General features: G+C 38.5%; 1 long non-coding RNA gene across 3 annotated transcripts in view; it reads left to right on the forward strand.

Annotated features, from left to right (window-relative positions):
• Positions 1 to 24655, forward strand: part of LOC143156571 (uncharacterized) — a 58022-nt gene that overhangs the window by 12679 nt on the left and 20688 nt on the right. The window contains exon 1 of one of the 3 annotated variants that reach the window (XR_012994652.1): positions 4347 to 4449. The exons of the other annotated variants lie outside the window; for them this stretch is intronic. This is a non-coding gene — a long non-coding RNA (uncharacterized LOC143156571). Of the gene's footprint in view, positions 1 to 4346; positions 4450 to 24655 lie in introns of those variants that run through there. 3 annotated transcript variants of the gene reach the window in all.

Here is a 24655-nt window from a genome sequence, read left to right on the forward strand (position 1 = left end):
TAAAATACATCCATCAGAATCGGATCTGCTGTTAACTTCCTTACTTCCATTAGCAGTCCCATGTACATCTTCTGTAAGAGGAAGAAATAGTGTCTGAAATCACAATTTCCCTGCATTCTTGTGGTTTGGTGTGTCATTTATGTAACATGGCTTTAGCAGTGTATCATCCTCCCTCCAAAACAGCTTAATCTTGGTTTTTGCTTGTTAATATTTATAAATTGCTCCCTATATAAAAGATTGCTTAGAGTTGATTATGTGTGGTGCATTGGTTAAGATAACTTTATTTTTCTTCATTTTTCTTACCTGATATTTAAAAGCGTCATAAGCCATGATATACTTCTGCAGCTGTTGCAGGAAAGCATGAAAATAGCGCCTTTCTTTCTGGTGTTCAGTGGGGATGTTTTAGGAGTCACTTCTGTTAGACAAGCTGCTTCTTGACCTCTTGTGTTTCCCTTTTGCAGTCCAACTGTGTGCAAATCTGTGGACTTTACCTTCAGCTGAATCTTTCATTCTTCCAAGCCAATTTCAAAGTCTGTGATAGCACCTGGCATTTGAAATTTATGACAATTCTGTACTCACTTTCAGCAGTGGTGTTGTATTCTCTCACTGTTAACCGTTCTGTTGTACAAACATAAACACTCTTCCATGAAAATGTTTAACTAGCCAGGAGTTTTCAAAGTTCAGTGCTGTGCTGTATCAGCGCATGGGTGGGAAAGTTATGCAGTACTGTATGGTGTTACGTAATTGTGTCAAGTGTGGTATGTCCATACGGTTCTATGATACACTATTATAACTAACACTTTCCTGATCTGATTTCCATGGTTTTTCTGTGTGGTTTTGTAGGATCTGTAATGCAATTAATTTGTCCCAGGAGTGAGGTTTTGCATCTTAATCCCTATTTGTTTTTAATACTCATTGCCTTTCCTACTTCATGACTGTTTTCATTTTTGTAGTTCTTACATGTATAACCTTACCACTGCTATGCTCAGTAGTAACGTGATATACTGAATACTGTGTTGAATTCACCCTTTTTTTTCTTTCTCCGAGTGGGGCATTTTCTCTGGTGGGGATGCAGTGACAGAAAAGCATTAATGAATAGCTTCTTCACATAAATGAGACCATGTAGTGTATCTGCATACTCTGTTTTACTGAACACACAAATATTACAAAATCAGCGTGCTTTTTTGTACTATGTAATTCCATGAAAGCTTTGGGATCATGTGAAGGCTATTTGGCTGACAAATTCATAGGAACGTCAGTTGAAGCTTAACTAAAATCTTAATCCAGTTTTGGTTGTTTAAGACAACGACCAGTTAGTTGAAAAGCATCTCAGTAAATGAAGTATATATATTTTCACTATTCAAAGTACTTTTATCAGTTCTTAGCATCTCCAGCACTGTCAGGAAGTGCAAGCGTGAAAATTTAGTGTTTACATACTTAGTATGTTGGTTGTGTACTCTGTGGTACATACTCCTGATCTTCAAAATGCTGTTAAGATCTCACATATGTATGTTGTTTGAAATAGTAGTGTACTTCAAATAAGAATGTGCTGTTAAATATGAATTTTATTTAGGAAGTATCTTGCTATTATTTCTGGCTCCCCCTCCCTTGTTTTAATGAAACTGTGGTTGATATTTTTTTCAGGGATACTTTTACCGGCTTTTACTTCTTTAAGGTTATTAAACCCACAGGGTCTGACTAACTTAGCAGTTTATTCGCTATTTGGCTTGGTCTTTCTGCTTTCTGTTTATAATCCTCCTCTTTCTGACAGATACATGTGCCTTACTTGCGCTTGGCCAATTTGTGCTTGATTTCCCTTTTCACTTTGACAATTGTATTCATGTTGTGAGCTTGCTAGTTCATTCTCTTTTTAATGATCATGAATAATTGAACATACCCTTTGAGTTTATTTTCTGCTTTACCATAACATGTGTGAGAAAAAATATCTTCCTGGAGTTATTTTAACACAGTTATGTTTAAAGTCAAAATTGAAGAGCTTTTTGTATGCATTCCTCTCTGTTTGCTTATATACTTGTTTGCCAAAGTGCACAAAAATCTGGCTTTTAAATGTTGCACGACAGTTGAAGATGGATATACCCGATCCCACTTGTTTTTATATAGCTATGATATTAAATGTCATGAAAATTTTGCACATAGGAAATTCAGTACAGATTGTTTTCCATAATGTTCGATTTTTCACAAACTTTTTATTATTAGTGATTTCAAAGTTTCTGGTAACAGTCATTAAATATATTGGGAAAGTTCTGTGTCTGTGAACATGTATGGATCACAAATATCAGAATAAACACACTGATTAAGTTTGTTTTTACCAAGTTAAATTCCTTTCATTGTCATAGGAAGTTATTTACTTTCCATGTTTGCAGATACACTCTATTGCAGCGTTATCAGCAGAAATGACAGGAATGTCACTGTCAGCTGAGCATTGATTCAATTTGGTGAAGTCGGACACCAGAGGTGGCTGGAAAATATGGCACTGTTGTGACATGTTTGAAGATTTTGAAACTTTTCAGTCAGCGATGAAAAAAAAAAACAAACCAGCCTGTGCATAGTTTCATGAAATGGGATTATGCAGAGTACTAGAATCTGAACTGGTTTTTTTCCTCCAAGTTTTTTTTTTCCTCTTGTGTACTTTGGGCTTGATAAGGTATCCCCCCCATACCTATTTTTGGCAAAGTTTGACTGAAGTTTCCAGCACTTATACTGGTGAGCTGCTGATTAAGTGTCAGCTTTTATCTGTTTGTAGGAAACAATAACTGACCACTGCAGCTTCAAAAGCTGGACAGATTGATGGTGTTCTGTCTTTTATCTCTATGGCAAAGCGAACAAGGTGGAGTTAGAGGGATGTTGCGGTGATGGATAAGTCTATACACGACTGGCAGTTATCAGGCTTCTTGTATGTAGTTTTTTCCTCTACAGCTTTATTTAATACTTTTGTTTCTAAGCCTTTTCTGTAGCATCATGCCAAAGATTTTGCAGCCATTTTCTGAAACCATGCATTTTAAAGACTCTGACAGTCTAGGCACAGGAGGGCATATTCCTTGCACATTGCTTCCTTTCTCTAACTGCCGGGTAATGCCTTTATGCCTGTAATCCTGTTCTTTTCAGGTTTTATTTTTTGGACATATGCCTTTACAGGACATTTCTCTCACATCTTCAAACTGCAGATAACAAGGATGATAAAGAGTAGGGGAACCATCTGGTATAAAGCTTAAAAATGGTCTCAATCTTGTAGAATTAAAAAAACAAACACCAGGAAAAATAGAAGAAGATGGGATTATATGAAGACAATACAGATATGTGCCTTGAGGAGCTATATCTCGGAGTTATGAAGTGACATCAAAGTTTCAAGCACTTTAGTGTTTCTTTTCTTGTTCTCGAATCTTTGTTACGCTGCAACTTACTTTCCCCTGGCATTGCCTTTGCACAGCTTGAGCTGCGTCCTGGGCAACAAAGTCCAGTTAGGAATCTGGCACTAATTAAAGGCCTTGGCCACCCTCCCCCTGAGTCACATGGCACGATGTTCAAGTAAAAATATCTTTGTTGGATCTCAATTACAGAATTTCTTCAGAAAGTTGGTAATGTTTTGGGGTGGAAGAGGGAAAGTTTCCTACGTTTATCAATTTAAAAAAGAAAAGAAAAAACCCACAAAATCAACCAGTTGGATGCTTTGGCTACTCTTTATTGCTTTTTCTGATGGTTTCTTTATTGTGTCCTTCATTAACTGGAAATGATCCTTTATTGGAGATAATCATCCAAGTGAACACTTGAAAGACATTTTATGTGTGAGACAGGAGTGCAGTTAGGTTTTTTTTGTAATGAAAGGAGCTTTAATCCTCTCCTTCCCTATCTCAGAAATCTGCAAAACAAGCTTTTTCATATTTGAACCAGCAACAGGAGAAGTGCTGTGTAAAGGTGCATGATGGTGACATATTGCAATGTACTTCCTAAATCTTAAAGCTGCCAGTGAGAAAATGAAATTTCAAGATCATTTAGTGGTAAAGGTGATATTCTGTTAAAACCACTTTGTTATCAAGTTATTGTTGCTTAATTATTACAAAGGTATGTTGCTGGAAAACCTAGTGACTGGTGAAATTAAAAAAAAAAAATTAAGAAAGCTGGGAATAAAAAAAATCACCTTTCACTTTGCCTTTTTTTGCTCTGTTTTTTTGTAATGATAGCTCATTTGGTACTGCAGTGAAAACTGTTCTGGTTATTTAATATAGTTAATATTTACTGAGTATGCTTAAGCATCAGCCAGTTAAATTGAGTGGTTTAGAGTCAACAACCTCTGGTCGTTCACTGTTTCCACATCTCTAAAATGATTCAAAATTAGGTTAAGAGAAACTGAGCAGGGAAAGAAGGAACAGAAAGTCTCCAGACACTGGAATTTATTTTGACACAGGAAATCGTTGCAGCCAAGCCAAACTGGTAGGCCTTGTTAATCTTCAGGGATATGCAGTGGGCACACAGGTTTTATCAGTGTCATTGGTATTGTGGTGTAATAATGTTGTCATGGTAAAATACACTGCAGATTTACTTAAACAACTGCCTTATTTTGTAAACATAGAGGTAAAGTTTCAGGAGACATAGGACTGGAGAAACATAAAGCTGATGGAACATGCCTGGGAAGAGGAGGTTTTTAGAAGAGCATTTTGGGATGAAAGGCAACAATTAAAAGGGGGAATCTGAGTAAACCTTTAAGTCAATGACTTATAGAAATTAATTTTGTTTCTAGTCTTTTACTGTAATGAGTTTTGTTTAGTGTTAGACATCCATACTCTTTTTCTCAACTTCTTTGATGATCCATCGAGATGCCTTGACATCTTGTACTTGGTCTTTAATCTTTTAGACACTTGAACTGTTTGGTGTTTTGCACCAGGGGGTACTGGTCTGTTATGACCCCGATCACAAAGGCACTTAGGTAAGGTATCATTTAAAAAGCTATTTATTAGAGCTAATACTATAAGAAGAGAATAGCATAGATAATCTTATGCCCCTTTAGATGCTGGAAGTCCTGAGCAGTGTATAGCATTGAACAGGACTCCAAGCCACACGCAGCACGCCATGCAGACCTTGTCCACAGCAGAGGTTCTCCCCTTTTGGTCATTCAAGCTGTTACAAGATTTTCTTACCAGGGAACAGCTCCATCAATCATGTCTACAGTCAAACAGAAATGATGTTCTCATGAGAACTTCTTGCTGCACTGTTAGATAAAGGCAAGGCCATACAGGTGGTGTAGTTGCAGGTACAGAGCAGGAGCTGCCTGCAGCCTCCTCTGTTACAATGAGCCGGTCAAGGTGATCCTGCAGCCAAGGTATTTGTGCAGCACAGCACAGGCCTGAGGGCCAGGCTGTATGTGCAGTAGAGCAGGATCAGGATCACTACATTTGCATCACAACTTTATTGCTGTGAGTCATCCTATTGATTTTTGTGGACTTGCTATCCGTCCTAGATAGGACCTTTCCACAAAAACAAGGTTCGGGGCAGTAGACTATCAATGTAGACCTCATTGGCCGTATCAGTGGACCACACTAGTCATAGGACCACATCAGTGCTCCATGATCCTTTTAAAAAAGATACTGTCTTTTGTTAACAGTCTACAATAGGACTCATGAACAAACCAAACAGCTGAACTGAGATGAGAAATGTTCCTTTGAAAGGTGGACTGTGGGGAGAAAAAAAAAAAAAAGGCACAGGGTAGCTAAGCCTAATCCTTCCAGAGTAAAACTGTGTGGAGAACTCCAAACTAGCTGTAAAATTACTGACAGAGTGAGAACATCACTGGTTGGGATTTCACATGATGTTAAGGGAAGCTAAGCTGCATGGGAAACAACATCCACAGAGCAATTGTATGCCAGATGAGTAAATTTGATAAAATATTATGCAGACAGTGTATTTTTGCATACTACTTTTCAGTCACATTTCCTTTGAAATATACTTTTTAGTAGTATGTAAGCACCTTTTGTGGTCTAAATACTATTTATTGTGAAATATCTGTTAAGCAACTTAATACAAAATTTCCAACCATTGTTACTCATGGGTGTGTTAAGTCAGGCTCTTACACGGAATTGAGCATGGTTGAATTTTTCTACTGACGTTTTCAAGTAATACTTATCTTTTGTCTCTTTGTCAGTGAGACAGTCTGTTGCTGGTTTTGTTCTTTGTTCTATGTAAAAAAAAAAAAATTAAAAGAATAAATTATGCTAACTTCATTGTGCACAAGAGAAGAAGGTTTGAGGTGATGCAGACGTCATCTGTCCACGCATTTACAGAGTGGAAAGAAAGGGAGAAGGGCTTGTAACATTGCTACGGCTGATTGACTCCAGAACTAGTATTATGTGGACAGGATGGTTATTTTGTTGCTGAAGTCAGTAGGAGACATGCCTTTGAAATGGTTTGCTCTGGGTTTTTACCGTGGTTCATGGAAATGAACTGTGCTGTGGGGTAACCTTGTTTTTTACTGTGTGCATAAACATGAGATATTCACAGTGCCTTGATTTTAAACTCCTACTGCAGGTTCCCGTGTCAAGCACATGATCTGGGCCCTTTGCAGTCAATGAAGACAGTCTTCTCCAAATGCAGCTCGGAGAACATAAATCAGCTCCTCCACCCAACTAACAACAGAACTGGGGAAGAGTAGTCTCTAACTATGATAAAGTGGTGTGGTTTTCCCCAGTGGTAATTCTACAGTGGCCTAAGTAATGAAAATTTTATTTATAATTCACAGTAGAAAAAGAAGAGAAGCTTGTGTTTTTATTTACACAGTACAGCCTGGAAAAATGTAATATTATTTTGGTAATGGTTGCATTATTTGACATTGGTCCTGGACTTATATTTTCTGTATGTTATTCCAAGAAGTACAGCAGAAAATCCACATTTCCTATGATAGGCCTTTTTTTGTCTAAGTTATTTATGCTGAGTATTTTTTAATATATTCTGTGCTTTAAATAGTTGTGTGTAAGGAAAAATGAAAATGAAGTTTCCTCTGGGAAATGCTGCTGTTATAAAAGGTCTTGTTTTAGAAGCTGTTTTTTCTCTGACATCCCCCTTAGGCAGTATCAGCTGTATTTATTGATATTGGCACATGGCATGTCTAAATCAGAAGCTGGACCAGAACTGAGGAAGGTTTCTGCCCCTCTACTCTGCTCTGGTGAGACCCCACCTGGAGCACTGCGTCCAGCTCTGGAGCCCTCAGCACAAGAAAGACACAGACCTGTTGGAGCGGGTCCAGAGGAGGGCCACGAAAATGATCAGGGGGATGGAACACCTCTCCTATGAAGAAAGGCTGAGAGAGTTGGGGTTGTTCAGCCTGGAGAGGAGAAGGCTCTGGGGAGACCTTCTTGCAGCCTATCAGTACTTAAAGGGGGCTTATAAGAAAGATGGCAGCAAACTTTTTAGCAGCGCCTGTTGCGACAGGACAAGGGGGAATGGCTTTAAAGTAAAGGGGGGTAGATTTAGACTAGATAGAAGGAAGAAATTTTTTACGCTGAGGGTGGTGAAGCACTGGCACAGGTTGCCCAGAGAGGTGGTGGATGCCCCATCCCTGGAAATGTTCCAGGTCAGGTTGGACGGGGCTCTGAGCAACCTGATCTAGTTGAAGGTGTCCCTGCCCACGGCAGGGGGGTTGGACTAGGTGACCTTTAAAGGTCCCTTCCAACCCAAACTATTCTATGATTCTAAGGTTATTTAAAAATATTTCAGATCCTGATGAGCAAACGGGTTTTATTGTCAATTTTCTCACCAATGTCAATATTATTTTAGTGCTGGAGATCACTTTGTTTTTGTACAAAACTACATAAATTTGGCTCTAGACCTCTAAAAATATTATTTGGACAAGCCAAACAACAATAAGAAAAAAAAGATTTAAAAAAACTTCTGTTGGTTTTGACAAAATAAAATTTCTGTATTAGTGCTACGGGAAACTGAGGGTCTTATCCTATTGCTTTCACTTGAACCCTCTTCAAAAATCAACACACTCTGTGCCAAGAGGCTTGTTCTCAACACTTACCTGAATGGTAAGCAGATAAAATGCTTAAGGACAAATAAAGGGCAAGCCTGTTTATCTGAATCTGCAGCTTTAGTTCTAGGGCTGTGTCTAGTAGCTTGAATAAAGCTGGCTGCCTTGGAGGTCGATCTGCGCAGGGAGTACCCGGTGAGCTGTTTCTGAGCACACGGAAAAAACTGCTGGGAAGCTTCTTGCTTTCCTTGATGACTATTGTGTTTGCTATCACTCCTTGGAAAAATTTTCTTTGTTAAAGCTAAATGCTCTGTATGTTGCTCTGTTTGGTGATACTGCTTCACATTCTTCTGTCCGACTAGTCTGGCCTCTGGTCTTAAGTCTCGAAACTGGTGTCAGGCGTGAAAGGGACTGATTTTTGTAATGTTTACTCGTGCCTTACCACTGGGCGGGGATGGGAGGGGGGGCAGTGTTGGTGTGTGGGTGTAGAAGACACATCTGTGCTCTGAATATACCATTTCAGCGGCACAGTTCTAGCCTGATTGCCATAGGATAACTGAAGGTTTGTGAGGATCTGTGCTACTAAGACAATTGTGTGAGCCACGTGGACATATTGTGAAAGTGTCACGGGACAGCTGATTAAGTATGGAGCTGCAGTCCTGGATAGAAGGCACTGGGGAAGTAGGACAGCCAGAAGGGGTGGAATAGAGGGGTAGGCATGAGAAGTAGGTTATGAAGCAAAGCAAGAGTAAGACTGGTTGGGAAACACAAAGGAAGAGAAAAAGAAGTAACTCAGAGGACAAATGGAATTCCCAATAAATTCTTGTTTATACTAAAGAGATTTTGCTAACTTCTGTGAAGTGCAGCACTAGATTCTGAGGGCTTGTGTTAACCTGCAGCCCGTTAAGTAAAGACAACGCGTAAGACATAGAAAGCACTCTAGCTTGAGAAACAAACAACAAACACGTTGGCTTGCCCTTCAGTCCATCTGATGTTGTTATCTGCTAGTGTATTGCCAATAGATTTTTACCTCTTTATTCTTGAGTACGAGCTCTTGTATTGTACATAAGCAGATGATCTAGAAAGAGCTATATAGACTGGGCTGTGTAAGAAGTAAATCCTGAGTATGTGGCCAGGCAAGGAAGAGTTCTTTTAAAGCAGTGCTTGATTTTTATTGCAAATGCTGGAAGAGGGTAAGAAAAGAAAGGAAGGAGAAGGTGACAGGCATGGAAGGTTGAGTTGGCCAAATTACTTTTAAGAAAGGGTTTTGCTCATGTTCTCATGTTAGGCTTTGTCTATAGCTATGTAAGCACAAAAGTTTCCAGTCAAAATATGGATTTCAAGCTGGTTACAATGCTTTAAATCAAATCACTTGGTTTCCAATTAAATTGAAAAGTTTTGCCATTTAATCTTCAAGGGGAATCCCTTCTCAGCAAGTGTCTGCAGGTGCTCCAGTAGGTATCTGAGCCATCTTCTGCCAACCATCTTCCTATTTACCCACTTAAGGAGGGGCGAGCACAGAAAATAATCAATGTTCTGCATGGAGCTTTGTTTGTTGTGTGTTTTCCCCAGCTATTTCTCTGTGTAAGAAAAAGGCAGGTAGGGCTCAGTTTGGAAAAGATACAAAATGCTGCTTTGCCAGCTTACCTGGAGGATATTTCGAGGTTCCAGCTTTTATAATGAAAGGGAACCACTCATGATCCTACCTAAGAGATGGCTTATCACCATTGTGCTGAGCCCACACAGTTCTGTCTCTGTGGGACTGGATAAGAGTGTGCCACATTCCCAGTTTAGAGGGCAAGCTTCATCCTTGCTAATGTAAATGGCATTCTTCCCCTCTAGGCAATAAACCTGCTAGAACGGCAGTCAGACACGAGAACCAACTTCTATTGCAGAAGGAGAGGTTCATTGCATGAATAGGGAGAAGCTTTCCCAGATGTCTTCAAAACTTCTGAACTCTCAGTATGAGAGGTAAGAAGCTGCTGAACTTTTATTGCAGGCATTCAAACAAAAATAGACAAGATCTTCAGCTAGCTTCAGTAGACCTGTGGTGTGTGTAGGAAACGGAGATGTCTCTCTTGTAGTCGAACTTGCTCTCTGTTGCCTATTCTTGATTATAGAAGAAGCATCGGGGTTGGCCTGTGGGCAAATAATCAGGAATGGGGAATTGCACATCAGAAGAGTCTTTTATCTTAATTTTTCAACGTGTTCTTTGTGAAATAAGGACAAACTCGCACACAAACTGAAAAATAAATAAATCTCTCGCCAAGGGAGACCAGAAGAGAAGATCCTTCCCTCTACCCTTACAAAGCTGCTGTATATTATACTAGGCAGTGTTTATGTTCACAGACAGTACAGACTGAGCACCAGAGAAATGTCAGTAAATAACAAAAACAATAATCAGTGAACTGCCTGAGAGAGTTCTTTCTCTTTTATTCTGGATCTTTGAAGTGATTTTCATATGGGGTAGCTCTGTTTTAGTAGTGATACATTTATGCAGTGCCTCAGACAATAGCTGTAGGCTGCTGGAAAAGATTCTGCTGTCTGTGTAGAAGAATAAAGGACATACTTCAGTAAAATATTCAAGAAGTGGCAGATATATTTTGTTACTGTGTTTTGCGAATGTACAAAATAGATCCCTGCGGAGAGGGAGAATGAGATGAAGGGAAATCCACAAAACTGATTATGCTGAAACCAGTGCTGCAAAGGCATGCTTGAAAGGACAAGGGGTAGGTACTTGAGAAAGTCTGTGTGCATGCACACTTGTATGCTAAAACAGTGGTAGGCCAAATCTCAAGAGCTTTGGGTGACTGAAATCATACCTATTTTTGATTCTCTCATGGTGTCCCTAATCATGTGTGAGAGGCATTTTGCAAGGGTGAAGCTATTCTCAAATGTTCTGAGGTCCAGGCCTGGACTTCTTTGCTGCTGTTTGCCATGGTGCTTACCTTTCTGCACAAATGAGCATGACAGCCAGTATTTGAGAATGACAGCCAGTATTTGAGAGGTGGAAATACATTTTCTTCCTTGGCATTAAGTGCTATGCTTAGCTTGCTGCACCTGGCTTGGCTTTTTCCCTAAAGCTTCTCTGGATTCTGTGGATTTAAAATTTGGAATGAATTAAATCCCTTGTATTAAACAGATGGTTTTAACAAGCCCGAAATATTAAGACAGTTATTCCTCCAGCATTTTGGTGATTCTTTTTTTTTTTTTAAAGACTTGAACAAACGTTTATTATATGCAGTGCTTATTTATAATCAGCTTCATAATCCATATGCTTGAACCTCCCAACCAAAAGCCAGAGCAGCTCTCAGAGTCCTTCCCCCCTTCCTCTAGGACACATTAGTAATCATTTTTAAAACTTTTTTATTAATCTGCTAAGAATAAAATTTTGCTATTAAAGAATTACATGTTATAACGTGTCAGTATTCCATACTTCCCTGTCTTGACATTCTTAGCATTACAAAAACGAAGGGACAGAGCCTGTGCATTGTATGCATGTGTTAAGTGTGACAGTAATTCATTTGGCTCCGAAAACATATATCTTTTCCTTGGAATGTGCATTTCTGAAGTCTGCATTTCACTCTGAATGTTTGTCTACCACTGCATACAGACCTGTCCTCTCCTTTTCTTCCTTTGCATAGCTCACTGCTGTTATTCTCTCGTTCCTCATGCCCTTGATGAAAATGTAGCACTTACGGTTAAAAAGGGAACTCTTTCTTGTTTCATTAGGATCTCTTTAGTTTGCCCTATTAACTGGTTGAAGGGGCCTTTTGTCCTTCAGCTGACCCTCTCTTGCTTTCACAAAGGGCTTGCGTTCCTCTAAAGGCTTTTTTCCTGTCACAGCTAGCTTCTGCGGCCATTAGCTTCAGAACTGGAGGGAGGTGCTTTGACATCCAGAGGGCCATACAGCTCTCTGCCTTGCGAGACCTCTTTCCTGCCACTGCAGTGGTCCAGCAGCCCATCTCCCAGAGTACTAGCAGTAAGTTTGCCCTCATTTGGCCCTCTCTTGCCTTGCTCTCCGCTCAGGTCAGTGTTTTATTATTTGATTAAATGCAATTCTTCATTGTCATGAGTTACGTGTTAAGTGAGATAAATTTTATGTTTTGAAGAAAGCGCAAAGAAAAAGAGACCTCAAGCCTTGTACAAATTAAATGTGTCAGACTTGCATATGACAGTCTTGAAAAAATTGTTTAGGGAGGAACAAGTGCTGGTTGACCTAACTGTTTTTTTTTTTTCTCTTTGCTGCTCACCCAGAATTGACTCAGGCTAATGTTATACACGTTGTTCTTTGTGTGATTTCACTAATAAATGCGTGACTATTTCCAGTGCTAGGTCAGGTCAGCCGTGACTTTGTGTAGCCACGGCAAGTCTTGAAAAGCTCCGAGGATGGGAATTCCCCAACCTCTGTGGTAGACCTAAGTATGTGTACACATATCTCTGAAGGACGCAGCAGAGAACAAAACACTCTGAATAGTAGGGCTGAAACACTTTAGTAGACCTGAGGTTTATTGCTGCTACAGTCACTGGTGCTAACAACTGTCAGCTTTGCAATGGCACAGCACAGCTTTGATTCACAAGCTTTTTCCTGGGAGGAACAAACTAAGTAATACTTCTGCAGTGTTTCATCTCTGTTGGTTTTAGGACAGGCGTAATGGCTTTCCCTTTCTTAACATGCAGCTTTGTTTGCAGTTAGTAGGTTGCTGATTATAATCCTTTTGTTTGCTTTTTATCAGTGTTGCTCAGTCACTTGTCCTTCAAACGGTGTAATCGTCCTTGTGGGTTTGCGCTTCAACCAGTACATCAGCGTCTGTCTCACTAAACACATGATTCCATAGTCACCCAGTGAGCTCTGGGTAATCCTTGTAGTTGGCATCTTTGGAGAAAAAAAGCAGCACTGTATCTTGTTCAAATGAAACAAAGGTGCAGGAATCCAGTACCATACCCGACTTCTGCATCTCATCGAAATTGGAGAGGCTAAGCATTCCTGCTACTGAAAAGAAATGAGCAAACAAAACATCAGCACAGCTAAGGCAGACAGCAGGAATTGAAACTGGAAAATTTGTGTGCAAAATTGGTAACAAAAAGAACCAAATGTATTCAATCATCATAAACCCATTTGTCTCACTGCCATAAATAACATAAAGAGGTTTTTTTTTAATTTTTATGTCTAGAAGACCTAGTTGTGGACAAGGACCGTTGCACTAACTATTGTAACAATACGCTACAGAACAAGGCATATTCCCTGGTAGCAGCAGAGTTACAAATGTACAGGCAGACGCAAACCCTGAAACTGATTGCAGCCACCAGTGGGGATTTCAGTGAACATCTAAAGACTTGTGCAGCACAGCAAATACATTGGACATAGCTAGTAAGGAGGGAGAGTCCAGCCCTAAACTCATAGAATGACAAATCTCATCTTGAGTCCAAAAGATAGATTTTGGTGTTTTGGGGGTTTTTTTAGAGCTGGCTGGTAGAAGTCAAAGCAAGCTGTTTCATGAGTAGCAGAATTAACATCCCTAGGTTTTCTATGGATTTGTCCCCCATCCCCTAGTTTTTCTTCCTTGTCTCCACTGTACTCCCCTACCAAATACGTTTGGCTGAGGAGAAACAGCAGCAGGTATGTATAGTTACAAACTAACCATAATGTGCTGACTTACCGGCTGGGCGCTGCCACTTGATTACATAAAGACCTAAGTAATTATTTAATGATCTACTCGGCCACCTATTTTTTTTAATGAAACTTGTAAGAATTTAATTAATATGTTTAAGGCATCTGCCTTCTGTCAAACTCACTCGAATATGGCTAATATATTCAAAAGTTAGAGGAGAGTGCAGTGCTACACTGTAAGGTCAATCTGAATGAGAGAACATCTTACAAGGCATCGTACGAGCATCATGGTCAAGTGTGCTCTTGTACGCTAGAAGCGTGGTGCAAGGGAAATGAGAGGTAATTAGTGGTGCCACATTCCACAAGGGCTTGGTAGCCTCACAAAAGCGCACCTGCAGGCACCGAGAGCAAAAGTCAAAGTAAAGGAAGAGCAGCAGCTGATCTCTGAAATGGAACAAAATTACCTTTTCAGTTAATGAAAGACTCTAAACAGAGACAGCTGAGGGCAAGTCTGTCATGTAGCAAACTGATTTTTCATACATGCAGGTTTGGACTAATGTTCTGTCAGACTGAGCAGAATAGTTTGGATTTTGACTAATACTTGAATTTTCTGTAGTAATCCTTAGTGTGTATTTGCTAGCAATAACGGACAGAAGGAGCTGGGAGCTAGATAAACCAAACATTGCACAGACTTACTGTCATCATCATAAAAAGAAACGGTCAAAGTTTACAGAAGGACGTGGCTGGGTGGAAGTTATGTAGAATATTTATGGTAGTTCCTTAAATCTGCCTGTTTTAATTTGAAATACCCACAGTGTTTTTAGTTGTTGAACACATTGTCTGCAATTGGTTGTTTTCTTTCTGTAAACTTAAATGCATAGTGAAAAACATGTAAAACAAGTATAAGGAAAACTTGCATAAGGCATACATTTCATATCTAATAGGAAAAATGCAGTCATGATTTTCACTTGAAAATAAGCTAGTGACATGCTTAGCCATGGTCTGTGGTCTGATGCAGCATTTTAGAAGTGTGGTGTGTTTCTTTAGCCGTTTGTATTTTGAGTAGCCACAAAATACTTGGCAATTCCCACGTATTCAAAAGTGAGACAGATGATCAGACTTTAAAGTAAAATGAACAGCAAACAGTGATCACTATATAAACTCCTTCACTTTGAGGCTGAGTCATGTAAACTCTCTTGGGCTTCGTGATTACAATATATATTCTTGCAGTAGGAGAAAGCCAGAGTAACTTTCAGTAAATAATGGTTTGTGCATTCTTCAAAATTGCACAGCTTGATTTCAGGCACACAAAAAACCCCAATGCTCCCCTCAACCCTCCCCAACTGCAGTGCTTTTCTTTAAGAAGCAATATATAAGCCATGGGTTTGTTGTCACAAAAATGTGGAGTCACGCTGTTATGTTCATGTAACATACAGTTTATTCAAATCATCCCTCATCTGAATGATACTCTGTAGTTCATTGTGGATGTGAGTCAGGCTGCCTACAAAAATTTCAGACTCTAGCTTGCTTTTGCTGTCACTTTTTTTGTCCTCTTTGTTCAAGTCCTTTATTTTTCTAAATGTATCTTATTCTGATTTCCTTGGCTTAGTTTTTGTTTCTCTGTTTTCTATTGTTACAATTCAAGCATTTTGTACTGTCTTTTTGAAAGCAGTGTAATCAATTCAGTATAGCATTAAAATAATTCACTGTATAATTAACTTCAGGTCTTTCAATACTTGCTTTTGATATGATGTACAAAGTTATTTCCCTTATGAATTTCAATAAGGTAAAACTCTACAGAGCTTAATGAAACGTTAATGAAATGATGTTTTATCACACTAGTAGTATTTTCTACCATCTTCAGTTTTGAAACGGGTGACAAATCAGTGAATGTAACTCTCGCATTTCCTAAGTATCTTTGTGGAATATAAGGGATAAATAGAGGCTCCATCCAGCTGCATTAATGGTTACTGGTTAATGATTGTTCCTTGTATAAACACATGTGAGCAATATTCTTTTCTGAGTTTTATTCACATTCTTTTACACTGGAACATGTTTCCCATCCTTTAAAAAAAACCCATAATGTTGGAATTAGATTCACCACTTGCTCAGTGTGTTCTTTTGCTGTTGATCTTTTTTCTTTTTTTCTTTCTTAAGTATCCAGTTCCTTGATTAAAAAAAAAAAAAACAAACAACCCCAAAACCAAAGCAAAAAAGAACCCAGCAGGAAGTGGATTAGGAGGTGGCATATCTGAAGCAGCTTTGGGACTTCATTTGGTTTTCTGATATGTGATACGTAAGGGACCTTTCCTTTAATAATAGAAATGTGCAGGAGTCTCACAAAGCAGTGAAAGGGAGGAATGAAATGGGGGGGCTCAATAATACAGATTACAAAAGGAATGGTGACTTATATGAATTGACTGATTTGCTGGAGAGTTTCAGAGTGACCTTACTGGCTAGCTTTTTTTTTTTTTTAAATAAAATGTTATTTCTAGCATCTTGTTTCTTCTTCCTGAAGTGTTTTCTTCAGTGTCTTATCACCATTCAATTCATGCAAGTTTTTCACATTAAAAAAAAAAAAAAAATCTGTTAGTTAAAAAAGAAAGATAAAGAAAAAATAGTGGTAAAGAGCAGGGCAGAAGGAGAATATTTCTACTTCAAGGTACTATAAAACCAACAATTTCCAAGACAGTTTTTGAAGTTGGCTGGAAAAGCTGTTCCCCCACTAGCCCCCCCCCCCTTTTTTTTTTTTTTAAATAAAATGAAATCTTGCATTGTATGTAAATCCAAGCTGCTTCTATATAGCTACATTTGATAAGACAGTAGGTCCATTCTTTTGGCATAGGAGGAGATTAATTTTTCCATTGCCAAAGGAGAGATTCTTGCTTTCAGTTTTAATCCTCCATCATCCCCCCACCACCTCCGTGCAAAAGTGCACAGAATAATTTAGATATGTTTCCAGGCTCAGAAGGGCTGAAGGTGGATTTGGGATTTAATTTAATTTTTCTCACAACTTTGTTCTGAAAGCATGAATGATAATTGAGTTGTGTGAGCCTACTTAGTACTCCACTATGAGGAAAGGCAGTCCCTTCTACAGAAGCTAGTAGTTAAAAAACTGTAGGCTACACAACTTGGATTTAAGGCTCACAATTTTTTAACATGATTAGCAATAGCTGAATTTTGATCTATCAAACTGACGATTGCGCCAGTAATTGAATGGAAGTAAAGTTAGACCAAAAGCATATCCAAGTTACATTGAACTTCATGAAAACTTGTTGTTCCTCTGGCATAGATATCCTAGCCAAAGTTAGAAGATAAGTAACAGCTTGTTGTCCACCCCATCAGTTTTTTATTTAAAGATTTGATCTAAGATGACTTATTAGGTGTATTTCAGATTAGCCACTTATGTGTAGAAAGTGGAATAGCTTGGTGACTGTCATGGAAAAGCACACCATTGAGAACAAAGAAAGGGAATGGTCAGGGGATGCATAAAAGTGGAATGAGTTTGCAGAGGAGATAACAAAATATTAAGCAGTGTATGTATGGAAAATGAGGATGAGAACGTAGTTTGGAGTGCACAGTTCAAAAGAACTATTGTAGGAGCTCATGAGCAAGCCAGGAGAGGGTGCGACTGGAGGATGGCATTTAGCACCAGTGTTTTGAATGAGCTGTATGTGAGGAAAAAAGATTAAAGCAGATAGGCAGCATGCAAGGAATGAGTAATTTAGTAAGGATGGGATTAGTCTTGAATCACTTTCTGTCAAGAAGTTGCACATATAGCTTAGTATGGTTTGCCTGGATTTGCTATGGAACAATTCATCCTATGTCTTAAATATGGCTCTTAAAATGGAGCCAGTTGTCTTTTGGAGGTGCCTGTTTCTCTTTCTTCAAGAAGAAGAATGTCTTAAGTGGTGGCCTCAAATGAACTTCTTAGCCTGCAGGCAGCTGGAGCTAGGAGCTTCTCATCCTAAAGAAGGGTTAAGAACTGGAGGAGTGCCAATAAAGCACAGGGACAAGGGAGTGTTGACGAGATTCCTGACTTTGACAGAAACCTGAGTTCATTGGTCCCCAACCCATGCTTGCCTGCACATGCAAGTGTCTGTCTGTCCTTCTGGCCACAGAAAGATCGAGTTAAAACTGTAACCCCAAAGACAGAGCTAATTGTGATGTAACCTGGAGCATGCTGCTTTCTCAGGAGGCTTCCCTGGCTTCTGACAGGATTAGGCATCCTTGCTTCAGTTAGCCTGAAGAGTCTATCTCTGCATTCAAGAACTCGTCCTTCATGCATTTTGAGTAGCTAAGATCTCACTGCTATTCCTGACAGTTTTTCCAATGGAAAGAAAGAACTATTTATTGATTTCTTGCAAATCACCTGACTCTAAGATTCTCTTTCAAAGGAAATCCCTAGAGGCCATAGAAATTGTAAGTAATACACAGAGTTTTCATGCAATTCAGTGGACTCATTTCTATGAATAATGAAAATGGAACTTTACCTAAAACTTAGAGAAATACACTATATGTTTAATTAGGTAAGTTTTCCACATACTGCATTTTCTCTACTGTTATTTAAAATGTTTGTCTTTTAGGGAGGATTTAATCCCCTGGGCCTTTTTAAGTCTCTAGAGTTTTCTCTCCTAGAGCTTAAAACATTGCATTCATCATACCTTTTTTCCCTTCAAATGGCAATTCTTCTTTCATAATTTTAGGGTTTTTTTTAATGTCGCTATCATGTTGAATAACAGGAGATTAGACTATGCTGCAGCAAATTTGTATTGAATGCGCATAGTTGTATTAATGAGAAAACACACTGAGAAACTTCTCAAAAAATCTTAGACTTGGAAGGAGTTAAGTTTTTCTTATGTTCTGGGAGGAAAATTCCTACTGTAGCACTCCTTAAAAATCCAACTGCCTTTGTGTGCAGAGACAAGAATTGATCTGTTTATTCTGAGCATTTTATCCTGGACATTCGGGAAGAAAGACATGGGGGAAGGAATATGGCTTGACTAAGCCTCCATTTTCACTTGTCACCTGGGATAACTGAATGTTAATGCATAGCAGAATGATGTTCTCATTCTTTTCTTGAGCTTTTCCATTTTTTGAAGGGGCTGTCCCAGTCCTTTCCCTTTTAATCAGTTCCCAGCCCATCACAGGACTTCTGCTGTTTTCCCTCAAGGATGCCATGCTTCCCTATGTAAAGGTGAAGGAGGCGTTTCAAAAGTTGTCATCTGTTCTGGATGTTAGGAGTCCTGACCTCCAGTTTTCAGATCCTCTAGGAATTTCCCTCTAAATCCATTACCTTCTGTATTATTGGAAAGTTTTATCCCATGAGTGACTTCTATATGCAAATATATTATCTCATGAGTAAGTAAATGACAATTTAATTAAGTCTAGTTGAAGTCAATTGGAATTCTCATGCACGTGGCTTTGCAGATGCTAAAGGGTAGGTCATTTTGCATTTGGGAACAGGGACTAGAAATCAAACCTTCATAAAACATGCTTGAGAATTTGTTCTGGTTTTATATTAAACACTTGTCAGTTCATATGCTATCCTCTATCAGGATAACAGTATTGTATGACAAATGGTCATTCACAGATATTTAAAATATTTGCTCTTTAATGCGAAACAGAGTCACCAAATGTAAGAATTTAAAAATTGTATTACGAATATTTGGGATTGCACTAGCCAATAAATAGAAAAATACATGTTTAAAGAGACACACTAATTTTAAAGAACCTAGAAGATTCCACACTGAGACATAGTGGGTCTTATAAAACTCTCCTAAAAGATTGATTTAAAGATGTTTCCAATTCAAATGTGAGTTGATGTTCTTTGCACCATTTTTTATAAAAGCTTTGCAGCAAACCATTATGCATATGTTCATCCTTGTATTTTTCTAAATGAATAGAATTTCTTGTTTATGTCATATCTGTGCTTTTAGTATTATCCTACTAGGTATATTAGGAAGCTAACCTTTAAAGGACACTGAGTTTTAAAGCATTCAAAGACTGTTGATTATTTTAACATCAGAAAAAAAACCCGAGATGCAAATCAGTTCTTCTGTATTCTTGAAGCAAAGTTCTGTTAAAAGTAAATGTTTTCTTCACAGTATTAGGAAGAAGAAAAGCAGACTCAGACTCTAAAGGAAATAATTGTGCAGTACATTGCATTTTTTAAACAATAAGTACAAAAGGTTTTGCTCCAGGGAAAGCTGGGTCCATTTTGCTGTCAGAAGAGTTAGAAATTAAGTATTTTTTTGGCATAAAGCCCTGAGGCTCCACAGATCTTCCCTTGTTTCTTTTACCCAGGTGAGTATGTGAACTTGGCTTTTTTGTATTAATTAACTGTTTGTACCTTTGCTTCTGATTTTTTATGTTATCTGGTAAGGTAAATCCTGGGTTTTTTTGTTGTTGCTGTTTTAAGAAAATGCTGAACTTCACAAGTTTAAGTTTGAAGCTTCTCGCTAGGTTTTAAGACGTGTGTGCTTTTCTGAATTAGTATTTAAACTTAAGTCTTTAAGCACAGCTTTCCACCTCATTGGAAATGTACCTGGACATCCAAATACAAACAAAGCAAAACCAACGCCAATAGCATTATGTATTTTAAAAATGCCAAGCCTACTACTGTAGAAACAGTATCCCAGTCCTCTTGTTCAGCCAGGCTAATTAGCAGTGCTATGTTAGATGAAAATTTCCCACATACAATTCCAGACCACAATTTGTTCAGAGCTGCCTCTGTTTCACAGGTAGGAATAGCTCACCCTCCGCAGTACTTGGGCTGGTGTGCTGAGATTCTGTACTGAGACAGAGTGTGTTAGCATATGTGTTCATAGGAGCTAGCTGAAGTACTTATGCTAGGAAAGAGATCTTGTGTCAGCTCACCTAGAACACTGGCTGCTTATTAAGCAAGAAAGTAGTCTTCAGCCAATCAGTCCAGTTAATTAAATGATGAACTATTTTATTAATAGCTAAGAGTGAGACTCAAGTGAGAAAAAGTAATAAAACAGCAGCTGGAGGAATTACTTGCTCTTTGGAGCATTTTTTAAAGTTCGTCTAATTGGAATATTTAATCAGAAATTGGAGGTGGCAGTTGCAGATTTGATTAAGGGATGGAATGAATAGGAGATAGTTAGTAACTCATAAAAAGAAACCTCAGGTCATGGATTGCAGGCTTTTGCTGCAGTGCATGGGCACTTTCCGCATTTTTTAGTAATATTCTGAAATGAAGCAGTAGTAGAAAATTAGCAAGCAAGTAATAAAGAATAAAATAGACTAATGTAAGAATTCTGAATACCAGTGTTTACCAGGTATCAATATTGCATAAGTATATGCATTTGTGTACACAGGCACACATATTTGTGTTACATATGTATAAAATAATCTAAGACCCATAGAAGTGTAAATGGCTGCCAACGGCTGTTTCATAAAACTATTGACTCCAGTTCTGTTAAGAGCTTTGGGTGTGTATGAGGTTGCATAGAGTGATTGGTGGTATGAACAGCAAAATTAGATACTTGCTTTTACAGCAGAAGTAAACTGTTGAGGTGCTACAGAACCTGCCACCGTCTGATGAAACACTGCAGATTGCAAACAGCAGATCAGATGTGGCAAAAAAACCCCATTATTTCAGTGTTTCTCAGCATCTCTTCCTTTTTAGTATTAGACTGAAGTTTAAATGTATGCACATTATGTTGTTAAATAATGCAAATGAAAATGAATGTGCTTTGAAGCTCATTGGAAATCTGCTGATGACAATGAAAGGAACACTGTTAACTTCAGTAAACACTGGGTCATGCTTTGCATTAAGAAACACTAAAAATGGAGTTTAAGTCAGCTCATATTTATTGAACTAATTCCTAATGCTGTTACCGGTTCATTGAGAAATACAGTCTTGCTCAAGATATTTCCTAGGAAACTTTCAGTCTTTAATTAGAGTCTTGTCATTTCATACCACATTTCTAAACACAGACACACACACACAAAAAAAAACCAAACCCAAAAAGCAGATTGTACATTCACAACCAGAGTCTGTTAAATGTTAGTGTATCTCACTGACATGTTATTTCCAACATCTAAGTTAATCTAACAATTTTAGTTACATTTAAAGTTTGGAACAAGGAAATTATTTTTATCATATCATATGTATGCATGCATATGTATGATACTGTAAATGTGTATTCAGTTTCTCTTAGGAAGCTTGACGCTTTAATGGTATTGGTGTGAATTGGTGCTTAAACACATAATATATTATGTATCTGTTGAACACTATTTAGTAAAATATAATTAACATATAGTTTTTGGTGATTTAGACTGGAGAACTGTACATCTTAATCTTCAGTAGCAAAAAACTTAGTAAGGTACAAAAAAGTATATGTATAAATGATCAATAGTTGTAACAATTATGTTAGTACATGATGAACCTGAAGTAATTCCTCTATCTAATTCCTAGAGGTTAGTGTGAGAGGTGATGCAAATGGAAGCTCATTGCCATTCCTCTATCTGTGCACATCGTACACTTCACTCGCTTCTTTGTGGTCCTGCTTTCAGGCTTTTGTGTTGACTGTGTTAAAGGCAAGATGCTTATTTATGGGGACTCCTGATCCGATGCGGTATTTAATTTCTACGTTTCTAAAGATATTTTTAATTTTCAATGGTTGTTTAAAATAATGTGTTAACCGTATCAAGCTGTCAAGAGTTTTGGAGAGAGGACACCATGCAGAGATGCATGCAGACACAAAAATTCGGACTGCCTAGGGAGCAGGTTTTAAGAACACACCTACAGATGGTCTGTTTAGTGTGGCTCAGCCCTAGACAGGTAGAAGCAGGTTCCATATCGCCGATGGCACAAATTCTTTTCAACTGGTTGGATGTCTCAACAGAAAATTTTCTGGTAGACCTGTGCGCGTGCATGTAGGATCTCAAGGGATGCTTTGGCTACTGGGCTAGTTCACTGGGCAGGGTTGTATGAGCAAGCAAGAGGACCTAGTTGGTACCAGCCCTTATTGATATGGGCCAGATTTAGTCATCCTTGCAGTACTTGAGATTATTTTGTATCCAAGGTACATAAAATACCCAGGACAGCTAAACTGCAACTGTAGATCTTAAAAACTACTGATTAAAGATGAATTTAGTAAAATTACTTATGCATATGTCTGTGGAAGACAAGCCCTTGGCACCTTGTAAGGTTCATTTTTTAAATCTGTATAACACAGATCAGATTTCAGAATATTGGGCAGCCTTGTCATTGTCACTCATCAGCTATTGTGCGCACTGTATTGATATCCATAGCTCCATTTGTTCTGTCCTTAAGTGTTACTTTATTTGAAAGATGAATCTGTAGTGAAGCATCATCTCATGTGCAGCATAATATACATCTAGTTCTGAATACTGTTGAAGCACTCACATTGCAATCATGGTGAATTTCTAGCCTATGGAACCTGCGCTTGATTAAATTAGCATTTTCTTGACAGCTTTATAACTTTCAGAGTTTGTGACTGTGACTTCTGATAAATGCTCTCCTCTTGAGAGAGCGAGAAGTACTTTTAGCAATCTGTGTTGTGGATGCTTCTGTGCCAAACGCAGCACATGGCATGTGTTCAAACCAGTTTTATCCCAGTCTGAAAAGATCTATTTTACTTACCATCAGATTTAACTCACCCACCATTGTTATATTTCTTTGGTAATTATGTACACAGAGCATGGGCTGATTAGGTACAGCAGACCTTTCCTTTTCATTTTGATGTCCAGCATGCAATGATGGCTTGTACAAGCACGCTCTGATGACAGTGAGCAAAAGCAGTAATGAACAGTGAACAGCCCTGAACAACTGTTACGTTTTTAAGTGGAAGTTAAGGATGTGATGGCTGGTAGCTTCTTGGTTATTGTTGGCCTTTTGTTCTACAACTAAACAGCATTACAAATAACATTTTCTGTTGATGTGTTCAGAACATGAATTTAGTTAGCAAGATTACTGTAGATAGGATAAAAAAATGTAAATGACTATTGAAAACGTTGTTTTAGCGTGTTGTTTTAAATCACAGGGCATAAAAGAGAGGTGCATGTGCCTGGGTGATAACTCAGTCGTGTTGTCCTTACTGTTGGCAGGTTATAGCCATCAGGGCCCCGGGTTCACCAGTAGGCTCCAGTTGTCTTGATCAACCTGTAACCCTCAAGTTTACCCAAGACACATTGGTTGTTCATCCGCAATCGCCTGGCTTTTGAGGATGGTGCAGGAGGACGTGGTTGCAGACGAGGGGGGGCTACAGACTGGCCAAAGCAACTGGAGCCTTCTGGCACACACGGGCCCCAACGGTGAGATGGAGCCTTTAGAGTTAATCCAGTTCACGTGGAATTCAAGGCAAAGGTTTCCTGTTGACCTCAATGGATTTTGAGGCAGGTTTTAAGGAAGTAAACACAGCTGTGCTTGCTCACTTAGCCCTTTTAAAAAATACATGATCACTCTCACTACCCATCTCTTTGTTAGCTTCAAAGGCCAGCATTTCTGTAGGAAGAGGAGGCCTTGTTTTTCTCTTTCTGCAAACAGATGTGCATATTGCCACTTCTTACATTTTGCTTGTACTTAAAGTTCATTTCATTGCTTCATAGAATTTTATTTGTGTTTATTTAAATTTGTATGAAGTCCCAGGTCAGGCTGTTAATAGATTATCAATCCCTTCTCTCTTTTTAAAGGAGGCAGTCTCCCTCAAAAGATTGCTTGCAATGCTAGAAATTCGATCTGTGAATTAATTCAGTGCTGCAGTTCTGGGGTTTTTTTGTGTTGCATGTTTTCTTGTATATAGCTGTCTCATATACCCTGAATTTGTAAAAATGGTAGAGAAGCATATTACAGTCTGCTGGCTATTTTTATGGTGTCTGAAGAATATTCTAAGAGGAGGTTTATTTATGTTTTCAAAAAGTAATGGACAGAATTAATTGATGGAAATTTCATGTTGAGTTAATGACCCATAAACAATCTGTCATCAGATTTCCTCCATTGCTAAAAATGGGATAAAGAGTTATTAGAGTGAATGTACAGAGACTAGAAGAAATTATGTACTGTGTTTTTAATA

This window comes from Aptenodytes patagonicus, chromosome 2 (assembly GCF_965638725.1).
Source record: "Aptenodytes patagonicus chromosome 2, bAptPat1.pri.cur, whole genome shotgun sequence".
Lineage (NCBI taxonomy): Eukaryota > Metazoa > Chordata > Aves > Sphenisciformes > Spheniscidae > Aptenodytes > Aptenodytes patagonicus.